We start from the raw sequence: 19,422 nt of genomic DNA, 5'->3' as shown, positions 1-19,422 counted from the left end.
TAATAAATCTAATTTAACCATATTTCTTATGCTCTTATAATTAACATGCCCAAGTCTAGAATGCCATGCTCAAAGTAGAAACAATATAAGCAGAAGATGAATTTCCATTAATCATATTGAACTTATACATGCCATTCGATTCATAACCTTTTCCAACATTAATTCCTCCTTTGGACACGATGATGTTCCCTGACTCAAACAGGATTTTAAATCCATGTATGTAAGTTAAATCCATGTTTGTCAAGCAAGCTTACATACATTAAATTCTTCCTAATATCATAAACATGAAGTACATCATTCAAAGTAAGCTTATTTTTGGATGTGAGATTTAGAACCACTGTGCCTTTACTTATGACCGTAGCAGTTGAAGAATTTTCCATAAAGAGATCTTGTACATCTACTATAGGTTCATAAACTTTAAACAGATTTTTGTTCTTGGCAATATGTTTGGTTGCACCGGAATGTATCCACCATTCCTCATCATCACCAACTATGAATGCTTCAGATATCATAGTAGCCCAATGATCATTGTCAACTATGTTGGTTTGTTCCTTTTGTTGCTTCTCCTTGAGATAAACTAGACACTGTTTCTTGAAATGATCGGCTTTCCTACATATCCAGCAAGTCGCTTTAGGGTTAGTAAAACTACCATTCTTTTCCAAAACAGATCATTTTCCATCAAACTGTCTCTTTTTGCCCTTAGAAGATGCATTTTCTATAACATGAGCCTTTGAAGATTTTTCCTCCAATTCAAGTTTATCCAATTTGTGAGAATTCTCTTCAACTTGGATATACTTTATCAGTTCTTGCATAGTCATTACATCTTTCTTTTGTTTCAACTCTTTTCGACAATCTTTCCAAATAAGAGGTAATTTTGATATAATTGTAGATACTTGGAAAGATTCGTCAAGAGTATAGCCCTCAGAAATGATTTGATTCATGAGATATTGCAACTCATATATTTGTGAAATAATGGATTTATCACCTACCATTCTGTAATCAAATAGTTTACTTACAAGAAACTTCTTGTTGCCAACATCTTCAATCTTGTACTTTTTGTCGAGATCCTCCCATAATTCTCTCAACGTACTGTCTACAAATTTGGGTTCATACACATTATAAAGTGTGTTTGATAACCCATTGAAGATGTATCCTTTTCACATGAAGTCATCTTGTTCCCACTTCTGGAGCTGCTGCTTTTGTACCAGTGTCTCTCCACTTGAAGCTTCTCAGTGGTGTTTGCAGGTGCTTTTGGCTTCTCTTCATTCAGGACATGAGCAAGCTTCAAAGCAGTGATCAAACTTTTCCTGTTTGGTGATCTCGTTCCCAGGTATCTTCATTATTGTAGTCTTCTCCATTTGATCAAATACTATCTTAAGATTGTTAGAAAAACACTGATATCAAAAGAAGAGGACAAAGAGATAGCCTAAGTTGAACGAGAACCCTCTGTCCTTAAGACAGTACTTGCACCCTATTACTGCACTGGGTTGCAGCAAATCTGCCTCCCAACATACAACAGGCTGGATTGATTACTGATTTGCAGAGACAGTAATCACTTGAAATTATCATAGAATTGAGAATTTGTTAATGCCTGACAGACTACAAAAATTGAATAATTTGGGCTATCCAGTTCACCTCTATTTATAGTGGTGGATGTATCCCTTTAAGACACCTCATGAAATGGGTGTGTCCATTGACATGAGTAGATAAGATTAAAAGATTCTAATCCAAGCACTTATATGTAAGTGTCTCTTGAAGATACCCCATGGTGTAGGTGTGTCTCTTGGAGATACCGCATGGTGTAGATGTGTCTCTTGGATCAATGGATTAGATTAAAAGATTCCAATCCAAGTGTTATGAATGCACCTATACAAATGGATATGTCTCTTTGAAGATACATGTCCCTTAGCCAAAAAACCAGGCCAACATTGAACCAAAGAATGACCCAAAACCGTCCACACAATTATTGAAAAAATTCCAACAAAATGAATAGGAGTACCTGTCAAAATTGCAATGTCTTGAAGCAAAGCCTTTCGCCTCTCAACAAAACCAGGTACCTTTATGGCAGCAACATTGAGAATACCACGTAACTTGTTCACAACTAGAGTGGCCAAACCCTCACCAGTGACATCTTCGGCAATAATAAGCAAAGGTGATCTCAGTTGTGTGGTCTTCTCTAACAGAGGAACTATGTCCTTAATCGCTGAAATTTTCTGATCTATCACCAAAACCCTGGCGTCATCAAATTTAGCAATCTTTTTCTCTGGGTTAGTTACAAATTAAGGGGAGATATAACCGCGGTCAATCTGCAAACCAAGCACAAAAAGGAACATCATCAGACAACTATGAAACAGGTAGACATATAAAAGTGTAAGATTAAATAGCTCTAAGAGAGAGGATGAGAGACACAAACCTCCATTCCTTCTTTGACATCAACAGTTGTCTCAAAAGATGATGAAGACTAAATGGACAAAACCCCATCAGAGCCGACCTTATTGATTGCATCAGCAATCATGGACCCAATAACAAAGGAGATGGCGGAAAGTGAGATGAGAAGAAGAGGAGATAAAGGATACCTGTTTGGGAGAAAGAATCATAGATGCAGTGGAGATGGCATTTGTTGACGCCATTTTTCACCAAGAAATGATGAGATTTAGGGTTTTGACGTCGTCTCACAGTCTCAGATAAGGGTGTCAAAACCTAGCCCGAATCGTTAAGACAAACCGAAAAAACCCGAGATTGAACCGAGCAGATCCTTATTGGATTGGTTTTGGACTGGGGTATGACGGGACCAGCTGAAAATTGGACTGCATCGGACCGACCGATAACAAACCAAAAACCGAACCGAATGAAACCGATAAAAATATAATGAGTATAAAGTTATGAATAATTGAATTGATTTCAATATTAGTGAGCAAGGAAATTGGTACAAATCAATGAGTATGAGGTTATGAAAATAGGGAAATTGATTTGTAACAATGCTTGTTCCATTGATCTCCTTTTTAAGTGTGGGGCCAATGAAATATTTTATGTAGTTGAAAAGAGAAAGAGAAGGAAATAGGCACAAACCGAACCTAACGTGTTTTAAAAAAACCGGTATCGAACCGAATCCAAACCGCTATCAACCCATTATCATAAACCGAAACCGACACGAAACCAAACAGCATCGAAACCGAAAACGAGCCAAAACCGAAAAGTCCTTATTGGTTCGGTTTCGATTTGCCTAAAAGCCACACCGAAATCGAAAAAACTGAACCGAACCGACCGATTGACACCCCTAGTCTCAAAGGATCTGAGCTTAGCTGCTGTGCGAGAAATTTTTTAGGTACACACAGCTTAGCTGCTGTGTGAGAAATTTTTAGCTGCTGTGCGAGATTTGGGTTTGGAGAAGATTTGCAGCAAAAGCCGCATGAAGGGAAAGAGATGGGGTTTGGAGAAGATTTGCAGCAAACATAGATTGAGAGTGAACCGTATCCATTGGGGGGAGGAAGGTCTGGGTTTCACAAGTCAGAGATGTAAATGGATAGTTGAAAATCGGAATTTCATTCCCATCCATATCCGAGCAGGAAATATCCGTATCCTATCACATCCGATTGGTATCGTTTACATCCCTAATAAGAGGAAAGAAATCAGCTAACTCAGATCTTCATATCCCAGGAGAGTAATTGGATAAGGTCCATATAAACTGCTTACAATTCTAAATGGGAAACTGCAACTATCCAATAAACATGGCGAGTATGGAGAAATATTCAAAACGGTTAGTTAACAAAGTAACCCAAATCTTTAATTTCCTTGTTCTTATATATACAAGAGAACTGACACACCAATATTATTTGTTTCTGTTGAATTTGCAGATTGATATAGATTATCCCTCTGAGTTTATTACTGGTATTAGTGGTTATTACTGGTATTACACAAAAGGTGTTTTAGCATTGAAGTGTTTGATAATTGAAACCAATAGAAGAACGTTTGGACCAGGGGTGCAAGTTTGGCCCTGTCGGCCCAAACCCACCTTGGCCCGCCCTGAGCCCAAACAGGGTCTGGGCTGAGATATTTGGCCCTGAGGGCGGGTCAGGGCTAGAAACTTCTGGCCCTGAGTTAGGGTCGGGTCGGGTTAGGGTTGAGGCCTCGAGCTAAGCTTGGCCTGGCCCGGCCCGACCCTGATTTAAGTTATACTATAAAATATATATTGATATAATTTATACATTATGAACTTAAAATTTCACCCACAATTTTTTATATAATATACTATATATGAAGACAATAAGTGTTATAATATAATTTATTATATTGTTATTTTATGTAAAATTAATAAGTTCTTCCTAGCCCATTCCAACCCATGCATTTCTTTCCCCCTCCCCATGATCAGGGCCAATTAGGGTCGGCCTGACCCAACCCTGAGGGCGGGTCAGGGTTGGATTTTTCTGGCCCTGAGTCAGGGTCGGGTCGGGCTTGGGCCCAGCTAAGGGGACTTAGGGTTGGGCTAGGGTTCTATAAAACCCGGCCCAACCCGACCCTGTTGCATTGGACCTTTTGGGGAACCGCATGGTAATAGATTCTGCATTCAGATGAGAACCAACCAATGCTTTGCAAGATTTCATGGATTTCGGACTCGTCCAACCTCTACTCAATTGGAGTTTATATTAAGCCTACCAGTCTGGCTCTGCACAAGGATACCACATGACCCATATGTAATATCCGAAATTCCGAACTGCCCTTTTTGTCAAATTTCAGAGATTAATTCAAATCATAGTAACCCTTTCTGTCTCTTTCTGAGTAATTTTTTGGATGAATTACTGTTGAGATATCTAATGTTTAAAAAAACTACGTTTGCCCAATGCTCATGTTTCAAACCTTGTCAGATTGATTGTGTAGTGTACACTAGCGTCTCTCTGTGTCTATCTTATACGTATGGATTATATTTTTAAATGTACTTATATGCATATTATACGTGTATTACAACAAGCATGTTAAGCCATTATCTATGTGTGATTCCTTATTACATTGATGAAGTTTCAATATCTGCTTCCACAAGAAACAATACATTGACATATTTAAACTATATAAAAAAGACGTATCCAGTGCATGAGGCTCTTGCCACTGCAGTGTCTGTGGAGGATCATAATGTACGTAGCCTTACCCCTACTTTGACAGAGAGGCCACCAATATTAAACTATATGAATAGGAATAATGTTTATTTTACAATTGCTTGTGACTTGACCTTGAATACAATATAAAATCCAACCCTTCAGTGATCTTATTCCATTCTTATCCTCTTTGAGTTTCTTGAGGTGATTAGTGGATGCACAGGCTGTGTACAAAATGTTGGTGATGTAGTGAGCTTATTTGGGCATGCAAGAGGACAGAAGCTCTGCTTCCAAATGGGTTGAGCAATGTTTTGTAGGATTAATTAAATAATTTCATTCATGGAAGATCATCAAGCAGTAGGATTACATGCAAAATTGATTTCAAATGATATGCGCCTCTTCAGTCCTCTCTCCTTTCTTGTAACACATGTGATGTAGTTCCTGTATGATTCATCACCTCTTCAATTGGTTGAAGAAGAAGTTGAAGGTGATTAACCGGACTACAGTTCACTCTTATTCCGATGCATGCGAAGTCCCAAGTTATGCATTTGGGTTCAGCAGCAATGGAATGACTCTACCATGGTATGAGGTACAGAAGGAAGAGAGGGAAAGGTCCTTGAGAATAAAGATAAAGATTTCTTGCAAAAACTACTCAAAACAAAGCAAGAAACGTGGAGAAGAGAAAAGAAAGATAGAATAAGAGGGAGAATATGCCTTAATTGTGAATCATTTTATTTTTGGTAAACCTTATTAACACAATCGTTAACTTGCACAACCATTATTCAAGCAATATTCAAAATCGTATTTAACTAAATTGAGTATTTTTTTTGTTACCTAAATTGCAGCAAAGGGTTATTATTAGTTGATTCTAATCCGACGATTCACAGTTTGGTTGCGTGGAATATACACTACACATGCAACCAAGTAGAGTTCTTTTTCCCAATAAAAAGTAGCATATTTTGTAATTTTAGTTACTTCCTATACTCATTTTAAGCTGAATGTCTGGTTCTCTCATGTACTACCATGTGGTAAATAGTGAAGCGTTATACTTTACTAGGCATAGTGTCAAGGAAGAAAACTCAAACAGAAAAAATATACAAGCAACGAAGAAGACCTTAATGTATCTCAAGGACAAACCCTATGAGAGCAAAGGCCTTCGATAGGGGCATCCACATTACTATCTTTTGATCTTCCTCCTTAAAATGGAGGGGTAGAATTTGTAAATTCACCTCTACTGACATCTTGTATCGGGGGGGGGGGAGGAGAGTTCTCCTATCCCCTAGTTAGAGATGTCAATTCCAAGCCCGGCCCGGTAGAACCGACAGAGCCCTCCCGGCTAAAGCCTGGCCCAGCCTGGCCTATTTAGTAACCGGGCAGTCCCGATGTGGGGTTCTAGCCCATTGGCCGCCTGACCAGACCAATCGAATGCTACCTCGACCTAAACCGACTGAGCCTAGCCCGACCTATTTGTTGGTTTTGAAACCTTGTGAATAGGGGTGCCATCCGAATGCATTGCTAGGGATTGACTAGTAGAGTATGACTTTGAATGGGGTTTAATGGAAAAACAAGGATTTGTGAAGTCAACCCATTTAGTTGGAATTGGTATTACTTGAGTTAACAGGGGTTGCAAAATTTTATTTGATTTGATTGGGATTTTTTTGTGGTGTTAATCAAATTGTCACTAATTAAATGGGGGTTCTTACTTCTTAATAATATCTTTCTGGGTGTGCAGGTGATTATTTTTTTTTTTGGTAAAGGCGTGCAGTTGATTATAAGTACATAGATATTATGATGGAGGGTGATGAGAATGGAGGTGTAAGAAGATTGATAATAGACATAGATTTCAAGTCTTAGTTTGAATTAGCAAGGCCTACTACTTCCTACGCACAGCTCACAAACACGCTTCTGTGTATCTTTGTTGGGTGTGAAACCAAGCCTAACATTTAGCAACAAAAAAAAAAAGAAGCTTAACAAGATTAAACATATCCACAGCCCGATTAAGATCCGTTTAGAGTTAAACATGGCCACAGCTTGGTTAAAACTCGGTTAAGGCCCGATTACACTAGCCCGACCCTGCCCGAATACTTAAACGAGCAGTCATAGTGCAGGCTTTAAGGCCCATGAGGCCCGGTTAGACCCGACCGGTTGACACCCCTACTCTACTTGTTAGTTGAAGGAGTGAGGAATAACACTGACCTCAAGTCTCCAATTGAAACTTCAGAGGATCGCCACTTTTCCCGGAGAGTCTGGGACTGCTGATGTGACAAATCCTATAATGTCTCAAGAGGGATTTTTCTCCTCTCCATTTCCCAATCTGTAATTTTTTTTTTATTCCCCCTGAGAGTGCAACACGTGGCACAACCAAATCTAACTGTGTGTATTTAAATGCCAACTTTTAAATCCTAACTAACCCTGGTTACACCGAATCCTAGACTAACCCGGGTTGGTGTAACCCAACCTAAACCTAAACCATGGGTTAACCTGATTAAACAACCCAACCTAACCAATCCTACTGCCCTCATTCACGCGAACCAGTCTCTCCCTCACTCGGTCGCCCCCATCTTGCCGAAGACGTCGAGGGTAAGCGTTTCGAGAATTCTACGAACATCTCTCTCCCTCACTCCGTTTGGAGACACCAACCGAAGCACCTTCCCTCAACTGTTGTTGCCAGAGAGGTTACGATTGAACGAGAGGGAGCTGCTACCTTCACTACTTTGTTCGTTGTTGCCAGAGAGGAGATAGGGCCACAACGACGTTTGGAGACACCAACCGAAGCACCATTGAAGCTACCAGTTCCCTCGCTCTGACACCATTGACTGGTTTCCTCTGTAGATTTCTTCTGGTTTACCTACAAAGAGTCCAGGAGCTCATGGTTCACTCAACAGAGTTGCAGTTGTGGGTTTTGCCCTTATCGGCACCTATGCTATTGCCTTGTTGATCTAAGACTCCATCATCATTCATTTCCTCACAAGATTTATTTTGTATTTTATTTAACTTTTTTTCTTTACTTATTTTGAGGTTGATCTTCCGGATGGATGGAGATGATCCATTTGAGTTGATTCATTTTTATATTTGTACTCATTATTGGGAGATAATAATTTACTGGTAGCTTGGCATTAAATGTGAGATCTGATGGTAATGGTTGTGTATGAATCACATTGTATACTGAAATCATATTAATAAAGAAAATTTTACCCCCTTTATACATTTTTGGTTTTCGAGTTCCAGAGATCCTTCTTCAAATTTCCTTATTATCTTTGCCAATGAAATTGTGATTAAGATACAGAGAGATAGAGAGGAATAAGCTCAGGCTAAAGTTACAATTGAATCATCTTCAATCATGGATAGAGCACCTTTGTGTTCCTTTGTAAGACCTGTTCCACCCACCTGGCAACAAATGTTTCATTTTCACAATAGGATTAGTTCCAACACTAAACTTTACCTATTAAACGAGAGGCGGAGGCAGGAAAACCCGCAGCCACCATAAAGAGAGATGAGGGAAGAGGAGATCCTGTTAGAATATTTTTGATATTCTTACCTTTTTGGGTGGGCTCTATTAATTGTGGTAGTTGCCATTTCTATGGGTTGGTCTAATAAGGTAGATACACAATATCTTGGGGATCTAATATAGACTGGCTAGTGTAGGCTCACAGATCACCATTAGATCTTTAATGGGAAGATTTGATGGGAGCCTATATAAAAGGGAAGCTAGGTCCCTCCTCTAAACCCTGTTCATTCACAATATTGTGTCGTCACTCTGGAGGAACGGCGACTTGAAGGTTCTACCATTGAGCCAGTGCTAAAGGGGGGTTTAGAGGAGAAGATCCTTGCTTCAAGGGAGACAAAAGATCTATTCTGCTGCGTTCTTCATCGTCTCCATGGATCCTAAAGAAGGTACGCTCCCTAGATCGATTCTATCACTGTTTGAATGTGTTCTTGATCAGTCTATTTGCGATCCTGTACGGATTTTATCTCACATGTGGTATCAGAGCGGTTATAGACTGGATTAATGAACCTATATGGATTGATTTGTGGCTTCTGCTCATTGTTGTTTTGAATCGATCTGCCAAAAATTTTTTTATGGGGTTCCCTGTCGAATCCGTACGGTTTTCGGCCTCTGTCGGATTTTTTGGCCGGTGAAAATCGAAATAAATTATATGGGGTTAAAGGTCTTGGAATTCCGAGCATTTTGATGGGTGGTTCACCGTTGGAGCCCGCCGGACGTGCCCTCATGCGCCGGCAAACTCCGGCGGGTGAGATCACTAGCTCGGCTGGTTAAAAAAAAAAAAACAAAATTGTTTTTGACTTGACCCGTGGGTCAACCCAGTCAACAGAGACCGACCCATTTGGGTAAGACCGGCGATCCTGGACCAGTGACCCATTCTGGTCAAACCCGTGACCCGAGACCATGACCCATTTGGGTCAACCCGAGGCCCGAGACCCTGACCCATACTGCCCGACCAGGTGACCCATCCGGGTCGACCCACGGGCCCGTTTTGGTAACCCATCAGGTCAACTCGGTGACCTGGGCGCGTTGACCGGTCCGGCTCACGTGGGTGGACGGTTATGGACCGGACCGACCTGAACCGTGGTTGGACCGGACTTGAACTTGATTTGATTCTGTTTTGATTTTGGAATCTTTGACTGCGCATGGTTTGCACGCGTAAACTTTGACCGACGCATGAGGGAGCGTGGGAGCTCCGTTTGGGGCATTTCAGGTACCGTTGGATTCGTCTCGGAATTCCCTACATTTTGATAGGTAATTTGGGTATTTTTTATGCCTCAGGATTTGTGAAAATTACAAAATAGTGATTTTTTTGTTACTTTTCCACTCTTTTGCATGATTTCTGGAATCTTTTTGTTAATTCTGGAATTTTCTACTATGATTCTGCAATTTCTGCATGTTCTACATTGTTAGAATGTTTGTTTTATGTAATCTAGCAATTTTGGTTAATTAAGTTTGATTGCTTTTGCAATCCCAAACCTTTTCGAACGATGTGATTGGCATGTGTTGCAATTTTTTCACAATTTAGCCCCTTGTCATCCAGTCTAAAATTACATACATTATGGTTTGTGAGTAACATAAAGTATATCCCTATATGAGAGAGTTTTGTGGATCTAATTGAGTGGTGACCGCCAAAGTGGCACTCTTGGTTGGGTTCATGGAATATCGGTCTTATATGGTAAAGGGATTTCTCTGGTTCTAATGCATAATTATACACCCAAAGGTGGTGATTGTGTATTGGTTCTTAGAGGGTCACACATGCAGCATATGGTTGAGGATTGACTAACCCAAGAAGTCTATACACCCAAAGGTGGTAGATTATCGAGGATTAGAATATATTCTCATGGCCGCTGATGTGTGGGGGGGTATTATAACTGCATATCATGAATTCTGCCCAAAGGTGTTTACATGGTGATGCTTGTGAACTCTCTAAAATGTGCACTTGTATGGTTTCCAAAGTCACACATTACTCACATTGTGCCAATAATATACATTGTTTGATTTTTGTCATTTTTTCTGTCAACAATAATATGGTTACCATTGAGATTCTTACTGAATTAAATTTTAAGAAGTGGCAAGAGGATATTATGTTTGCCATGGAAATGGTAGATGTACATACGTCCCTGGTAATGGATAGGCCAGTAAACTTAATAACTGATAGTACTGAAGATGAAAAATCCGTGCATGCTGCATGGGAAAAGAGTAATCACTTAGCTAAACTATCTATAAAGAACATCATAAAGTGATCTGCCTAATAAATGTACTGCTAGGGAATTGCTGGATGCAATTTTCATCAGATACAAAGTTTCATCGAATGCTAACAGTGGAAGATTTCTGCTAGGGCTATTTAATAAGGGATATGATGGTTCTGGGGGTGTTAGGGATTACATTATTAGAATGGTTGAATACTGTACTAAATTCAAGGCATTGAACATTCCTCTTCCTGGTACCCTACCTTCTGAATTTAACATCAATCAAACCTACTATTTTTTCCTGGATGGAGTCTGGAGTATTAATGACCTTATTTCTAGGGTTATATATGAGGAAGAGAAACTAAAGAAAGATAAACCCATCACTTCCCTTCTTACTTCCAAATCCCATAAGAGTAAAAGTCTAAAAACCATACTCAAAAGTCTGCCAATAAAGAGTTCGATCGGATTAACAATTTGGGATCCAAGAAAGAGTGTGATCGCTGCTTCTTTTGCAAGAAGAAGGGTCACATAAAGAAGGACTGTAACAAATAGAAGACTTGGTTATCATAATCCAAGCCATCAGGTAATGATTCTTTGGCTTTACCATACAAGGGATTCATAAACTGAAGAAGGCCAAATCAGGATGAATCAAGGCTTGTCATAGGGAACAATGGATATGTTGATGTAAAGTTTGTGGTAGACATCATTTATTACTAGTTTCTAGTTTTAATTTGACTTTAAAGAACACCTTTTATGTACCATCCTTCAGGAAAAATTTAATTTCGGTTTCAGTGTTGGACATTGGTGGTTACCATTTTGGTTTCTGCATTATGTCCAATGGATTGTATAGATTGTGTTTGTCTCCCAATGAAAACGTTGTTTTCAAAAGATCCTTACTTAAAGAACGGTCATTCACAGTGTGGCACAAGAGATTAGGTCAATTTTCTAAGGCTAGAGTGGAAAGGCCAATAAAGTCTGACATCCTACCTACTCTCAAAAATGATCTAGAAATTTGTGTAGACTGTTGTAAGAGAAAGATGACCAAAAATAAAGAAGAAAACTGCAGTCCGTAGTTTTGACCTATTGGAGGTCAATCAAACTGGCATTAGTGGCCCCTATTTAGCCACACTGTGTTAAAATTTTTTATCACTTTTACAGATGACTATTCCCGATATGGCTATCTATTCTTAATTAAAGATAAGTCTGAATCTCTTGACTATATCAAGTTTTTTAGGACTTAAGTTGAGAAACAGCTGGGAAAGTTATTAAAATTATTAGATCCGATCGTGGGGGTGAGTATTATGGCAGACATGGAGATGTTGGACAGCTTAAGGGCTTGTTTGCCAAATACCTAGTAAGACTCTGGGATAGTTAGTCAGTTTACTATGCTACGAAGTCCTGACCAAAATGGTGTCGCCGAAAGGCATAACTGCACCACTCCCTTACGGAACTGGTGAGGAGTATGATTAGTAGGGCAAATTTACTTAAGTTCTTATGGGAGAGGCTTTGAAAACTATATTTTATATCCTTAACCATGTAGCCACTAAACCCAGTTAAACCATCTTAGAGTTTGGGGATGCCCTACAGAAGCAAAACTAAATTATCTGACTTTGAACAAGTTGGATCCCAGGACTACTCGTTGCTATTATGTTAACTACCTAGATCATTTGAAGGGATATAAATTTTATAATCCCTGTGGAGGCACTAGGATTATGGAGCCATAGACAATGAAGCTTCTGGAATTTGATATGGCCGAAAAGAATGATTGTTCTCAGACTGTTCAAGATAGTGATATGATTAGTACATCAGTACCTGTTCTTCTACCTATTCAGTCGGATGTGGGGCATACTACAATTGGTTACACCTGCTAGAGTTCAGGAGTCTGATATTGATACGGTCCCTGTCATTCATGTAGCACCTGATGAGATTCCTCTCCATCAGGATGCGACTGAGGATCATATCATTAATGCAGTTCCAACTGAGATTCCTCAGATTCAGGGTGAGACAGTGGTAGCACCATTACGAAAATCCATCAGGGAGAGAAATTCAGCTATACCACACTATCTATGAGGTCTATTCAGGAGAACATGACTACGGCAGAGGCTGTGTGGTTGATCCAGTTACTTATTCAGGCATTGTTTTCTAGTCCTCAGTTGGATTTGTGGTTAGATGCGATGAGAGATGAGGTGCAATCGATGAAACATAATGGTGTTTGGGAGCTTGTTGATTTACCTAAAGGTTGTAAGCCCATTGGGTGAACAAGACCAAAAAGGATTCCGAAAGTAAGATTGAGAGGTTTAAAGCCAGACTGGTAGCCAAGGGATTCACTTAGAGAGAGGAAGTAGACTATAACGGGATTTTATCTCCAGTCTCTTCGAAGGATTCTTTCAGGGTGATCGTGGCATTGGCAGCTCATTTTGATATGGAGTTGCACTAGATGGACGTGAAGACTGCATTTCTGAATGGAAACCTTGATGAGGAGGTCTATATGGTTTAACCTGAGGGTTTTTACGGTGGATAGTTCAGACCATCTTGTGTAGACTCAAGAAGTCTATTTGCGGTCTCAACAAGCTTCCAAGTAGAGGTATTTGAAGTTCGACAGTGTCGTGACTTCATTCCATTTGGTGGAAAACAAAGTGGATCCGTATATATATCACAAGGTCAGTGGGAGCAAATTCTGTTTTCTCATATTTTATGTGGATGACATCCTGCTTACTAGTAGTGACCTAAGAATGTTACGTAATACAAAGTAACTATTATTTAGGGAATTTGACATGAAGGACCTTGGTGAGATTTCTTTTATCCTTGGCATTGAGATCCATAGGGATTGTTCTCGCCGTTTACTAAGTTTTTCTCAGAGGACTTATGTTGATTGTATTCAGGAGAGTTTCAGTATGCTGGATTGCAAACCTGGGAACGTTCCTGTTCTCAAGGGTGATAAACTGAGCTCAACACAATGCCCAGAAAATGAAACTGAGAAGGATGAAATAAAGAAGGTGCCTTATGCTAGCGCACTAGGTAGTATCATGTATGCTCAGGTTTGTATCAGACCAGATATTGCCTTTGTGACGGGCCTTCTTGGCAGATATCAGTAAGATCCTAGTCCTAGCCACTGGGTTACTGCCAAAAAAGCATTGAGGTACTTGAAGGGGACAAAAGATTATATGCAACATAAAGACACGATCCTGGACTCAAGCTAGTGGGTCATACAATTTTTGATCTTGCTGGCTATGAGGATGATAGGAGGTTCACATCTAGTTATGTTTTCTGATGGCAGGAAGGGCAGTGTCATGGAATAGTACAAAATAAACATTGGTGACCACTTCGATTATATAGTTAAAGTTTGTAGCGTGCCATGGGGCTGCTACTTAGGTTATTTGACTCAGGAATCTCATAAAGCAGTTAACCATTTTAGATTTCGTGAATAGACCCATCCAAATATACTGTGATGATAGCTCTGCTGTGTTGTTTATAAAACAACAATAAATGACTCAGAGGGTCTGAGCACATGAAGGTCAAGTATTTGACCATAAAGGAGACAGTAAAGAAAGGTGACAATGAAGTGGAGCATATTGGTGCAGATGATATGGTTACAGATTCCCTAACCAAAGGTCTTCGTCCTTGCGTTTTGTAAGACATGTCACAAACATGGGCTCAGGTGCATCATGAGATGCACTTGGTTAGTGGGAGTTATTTCTTTGCTCCATTATAAAATGAAATTTCTTTTCATTTGTGAATTGTTTACCGTGTGGTAAATTTTGGCTTATATATATCAGTTGTCATTACATACAGTTTCTTTTGAACACATGGGTGTTTTAATCATTGACATGATATATATATTTAAGTTTTAAAGTCTTAAGGTATGTGATAACCTTAAGCAAAGGCCAGGGCACTTAGTTATTGGCCTTAAAGGTATGTCTTATATCACATAAATTAAAACTCGGGTTACTACATGTAAGACATACAGGTTCGTTGGAACCATAAAGTTTTCTCTTTTGTGTCCTTGCGACACTTAAGTAAAGAGAATCGGACTGACAAATAGATGACACATAAAGATTATCTATAAAGTGCCATTCAGTTGCTACACTACCATATTGCATCCATTTCAGTAGAGGTAAGGGCATTCGAGACTATGGATGGTCCTGTGTCGCTTAAAAGATGCAGTTACCACCATGATCCGGTGTTTGAGACTCTATGTGAGTGGATTGATCCTTTTAGAGTTATTTCTAGACCAACATAAAGGCGCGCGCAGGTTTTCAAAAATGTTTTTGAACTGTTTTGAACGAAAACAAAAATTTTTGGTTTTCTAACTTTGGTTACAATTAATATAGCCCAAGTGGGAGAATGTTAGAATATTTTTGATATTCTTACCTTTTTGGGTGGGCTCTATTAATTGTGGCAGTTGCCATTTCTATGGGTTGGTCTAATAGGGTAGATACACAATATCTTGGGGATCTAATATGGACTGGCTAGTATAGGCTCACATATCACCGTTAGATCTTTAATGGGAAGATCTGATGGGAACCTGTATAAAAGGGAAGCTAGGTCCCTCCTCTAAACCCTGTTCATTCACAATATTGCGTCGTCACTCTGGAGGAACAGCCACTTGAAGGTTCTACTATTGAGCCAGTGCTAAAGGGGAGTTTAGAGGAGAAGATCCTTGCTTCAAGGGAGACAAAAGATCTATTCTGCTGCGTTCTTCGTCGTCTCCATGGATCCCAAGGAAGGTACGCTCCCTAGATCGATTCTGTCACTGTTTGAATGTGTTCTTGATCAGTCTATTTGCGATCCTGTGCGGATTTTATCTCACAAATCCCTCTATTAGTAGAGGGAAGCGATTCTGTGATCCAAAGGATATGGGTGGAATTGAAGCGGATATGGTAGATCACCGGTCTTGCTATTTTAAGTCGTGTAGCCTTGTACGCTATGACTCTAATAAGTCAAGCATTTTGCAGGACACTTGAGGAATCTCGACATTGCTGCAATCTCCATTGCTTCCACTGTTATCATCTCCATCAGTTTCGGATTCTTGGTACTGTTCTTTTCTTCATTTCCCATTTTTTTTTTCACTAGATTTTCATCTATCCTTCTCGATCTATTGCTTCTGAATTGATGAAACAAAGGATTTGTTTAGTTGGGTATAACTAGCGCAAAGACTCTGTGTGGTCGGCACCTAACAGTATCACATATTGGGGATGTATTTATCTGCAACGTTCTTGGATTGTTCTGTTCCTCTTTGTGGTCCTGCTCTTGCAAAGGAAAAAAATCTGAAAACCCTTCGGAAGAATCATAGAGAGATATGAGGGAAGTGGTTAACCCATGGTTTAGGTTTAAGTTGGGTTACAGAATGCCGAGTGTTGTTTTATGTAATGGGTAGTGTCTATTTTTAGGATTCTTTAATTTAATTGTTTGTTAATTAAATTGTTATTAGGATTTTATTTTATTTCCCGAAGATTTGACCTCTCTAATGGCTGAGAGATTCAGTTGAGGGGTGGGATACTTACGCTATGAGAGGGTGAGAGGATCAAAGGAGAGAGAGTGAGAGACTCAATCCTATTCATCCATATTCTTCTACCTTCGATCTTCTTTTATTTCCAATCAATCTGTGTGTGATAGATGTATTGAAAGGCTAAGTATTTTCAATTATTGAAACCATCCATCAATTTGTGCTGGTTAACTGATTATTTAGTTGTGTCTAATGGGACCCACTCTAGTGTATGGGAGCTAGATTGGACCAGCCTAATATGGGACAAGTTAAATGACTTAATTTAACGCGTTCCATCATCTTCGGAGCTTTTGACGTATCGGTCAAGTACTTAACAAATTTACTATTGAAAATTCTAATTGAAGACTACTCAAATAGTTCCTATGATTATATTTGGTGGAAGGAATTTTCTGCTACCTTAATAGCATCTATTTGTCCATCCTTGCTGCCCATCTCTTAAGGATCTAATCAACAATCAAATAATCCTACTTAGGCAGGAGTTTGGAGGTGATCTGTGTTCGATCTGAGTTTATTTATTCATGCAAATCTCCAAATTTAATCCTAATTCAAGAATGGGTTATTGTTTTGTGGTGCAATTGCTGCAATATTAGTCTGATTTGGTTATACATGAGATCCTACCTGGGGTTAGGCCATTCGTGAGTCAACCTTACATTAGACTACCACCCCCAATCCCTGCATGGGCCTCAAGCCCTTCGGAGCGGCCCACAATCTAAATCCTCAATACTATATATTTTTCTTTGGTGGAGGGGGGGGGGGGACTGGGGAGGGGGAAGGTAACAGCCAAGAGACTCAAACTCGAGACCTCCTGGTGAGCCAGCTCACAAACTGCGCTAGGCAATTGTTGTTAAATACTCAATACTATCTCTATTAACTTGTAGTTGGGAGGTATTGTGTGGAATCTGTAATGTAGTGAAGTGCTCATGGAAGTGAGGAATAAGTAGAAAGTGATCATTGTTGTAAATAAAAAATAAAACTGATAAATGTACTATTTCAGCTAGTACCTCTCTCTCTCTCTCTCTCTCTCTCTCTCTCTCTCTCTCTCCTCCTTCCTTCCTTGTGGTTAGGAATAATTTTACTGTAACCTGATCTGTTCTTTGGAAAATGATCTTTGTTTTATGTTCTAATTGAGTCTTTAGGTGGTTTTATAAGTATTGATTGAAGTGTTGAAAAATAAAAAATGCAAGAAAATTGTAATTGTACTTTTGTAGTGTTTCTGTAATTCTTGAAATGCTTGACTTTGATTGTTAGGTTCATATATATAATTTCTCTACCAAGAAAAAAGGTCGGGTACCTCCTAATAACCCTAATAACTCTCATGGCTTTATCTATAAAACCAAGCTGTTTTATTTCTTCTTCTTTTGTTTTTTGTTTTTGGTAGAATTCTTCTTTTTTTGTTATGTAAGTCAGAGTGCTACAACTGCTAATATTAATTCTCTATAGAGCCAAAAAAGGAAATGGATGAGATGATGGTGAAGGTGGGTCATCCTCTCGGAGGAGAGGAACGCGGCAATCGGTGGGATGAGAAAGACCGAAGCAATCTAACCCAGATCTTCATATCCTACGACAATTCATGTATAAGATCCATACAGACTGCATACATCAATCTGGATGGGAAATTGCAACTATCCAATAAACATGGCGGTAATGGACATACTTTCACAACGTTGAGTCAACACATCAAAACACAAATCTTAATTTCCCGTTCGATCGATCTTCTGATTCCATACATAATAGATGGGGTGCTGTTCTCTGTGCTGCAGCACAGGCTGCCCTCAGGCGCATGGGGGTGGGCACTGACCACCCTGCCCCCTGAGTGGCAGGCCCATGTGCTTGGGCGCAGCCTGCACTGCGACACAGAGAATATTCTCCCATAATAGATTCATCAATAGAAGTGAAAGGCGGCCAATCGTTAATGATTCGTAATTTGTTGTTTTGGTTAATTTGTATTTGCAGGTTGAGATAGATTATCCCTTCGAGTTTCTTACCGGTATTAGTGGTTATTACAAATATTTACCCAAATTTCCCATTGGTTTTAATATATTGAGTTCTCATTTTTGAAACCAACCGAAGAAAGCTTGGACCGTTTGGGAAAGAGGATGGCAAGCACTTCTGCATTGAGATGGGAATTAAGCGATGCTGCTTTGGAGGATTTTATGGAACTTCAGATATTTCCTATCTCTACTCAATTGGAATTTATGTGAAGCCTACCAATCCCCTTGATGATAAACCTCTTATTCCTTCCATTGTTGTAAAAGGTAGGGAAGAGTCCCATGATCTGCCGTTGGATATAATGGATAGATTAGTTTCTCAACTCCTTCGGTCAAATCTCATATATTAATTCAAAAAATTGTTTTTTTTTTTTTTTATAAGGAATTCAAATCATTTATTTATACTTTGTCTATAAAGTCAAAGTTTATCTAATTTTCTGTGTTATCTTTATCTCTACGTTCTTATTTTCTCTCTTCTAAATAAAATTTCATGAGTAAGTTTACTTCAGAAGCTAGGTTATGCATAATGGTTAGGCAAACTTAGGCTCTGTTTGGTATGTATTCTTTGAATACATTTTGTATTAAGAACACATTCTCAAATGTAAAAAGTGTTTTTTGTTTTCCATTCTTGTTTTACACCGGTGTTTAATTTGGTTAATTCCCCAATTCCAATGGTAAGCAAAGCATCTAGCTTGATTTTGAACTATAGGAACTCAAATGAATGGGGTGAGCCGGTGAAGGACCAAATTGAGATCCCAATTAAACTGAATGTATATATGGTCCTGATTTGAGTTTCAATCTATTGTGGTGACGGAATAGCACGGGGTTCCATTGTTGAGACCATAGATTCTACTATAGAGAAATACTTATTGAGATCTTGTTAATTACTAGCAATGACAAAAATTAAGGGTTTATACTTCGATTGTTAAAGAATATTTTTCTCCACCCTATGAGTAGGGTTCACCTACCCACATGTATTGTCAATATCCAATGAAATTTGATACAATTAGCGTATTAGGGGGCCATAGTTCTAAGAATTAGTATTGGACTAGTTGAATTTGTCACGCCCCCATTCCAACAAAGAATAAAGTGTGACACGCGTCGTCCTACCACTATTAGGATCACAGATACAGTGTCTCAACCA

At 39.2% G+C, this 19,422-nt stretch overlaps 1 long non-coding RNA gene across 1 annotated transcript; it reads right to left on the bottom strand.

The window, feature by feature from the left end:
- Positions 1 to 1,999: 1,999 nt before the first annotated feature.
- Positions 2,000 to 18,879, bottom strand: LOC122662288. Its single transcript, XR_006333000.1, has 3 exons — positions 18,868 to 18,879; positions 6,965 to 6,967; positions 2,000 to 2,232 (listed from the first exon to the last, which is right to left on the bottom strand). It is a non-coding gene; the product is annotated as an uncharacterized LOC122662288 (long non-coding RNA).
- Positions 18,880 to 19,422: the final 543 nt, after the last annotated feature.

This window comes from Telopea speciosissima, chromosome 5 (genome assembly GCF_018873765.1).
Source record: "Telopea speciosissima isolate NSW1024214 ecotype Mountain lineage chromosome 5, Tspe_v1, whole genome shotgun sequence".
In the NCBI taxonomy this organism is placed as follows: domain Eukaryota; kingdom Viridiplantae; phylum Streptophyta; class Magnoliopsida; order Proteales; family Proteaceae; genus Telopea; species Telopea speciosissima.
Note: the sequence above shows the minus strand (reverse complement) of the source record. Positions and strands in the feature narration are given on the sequence as shown.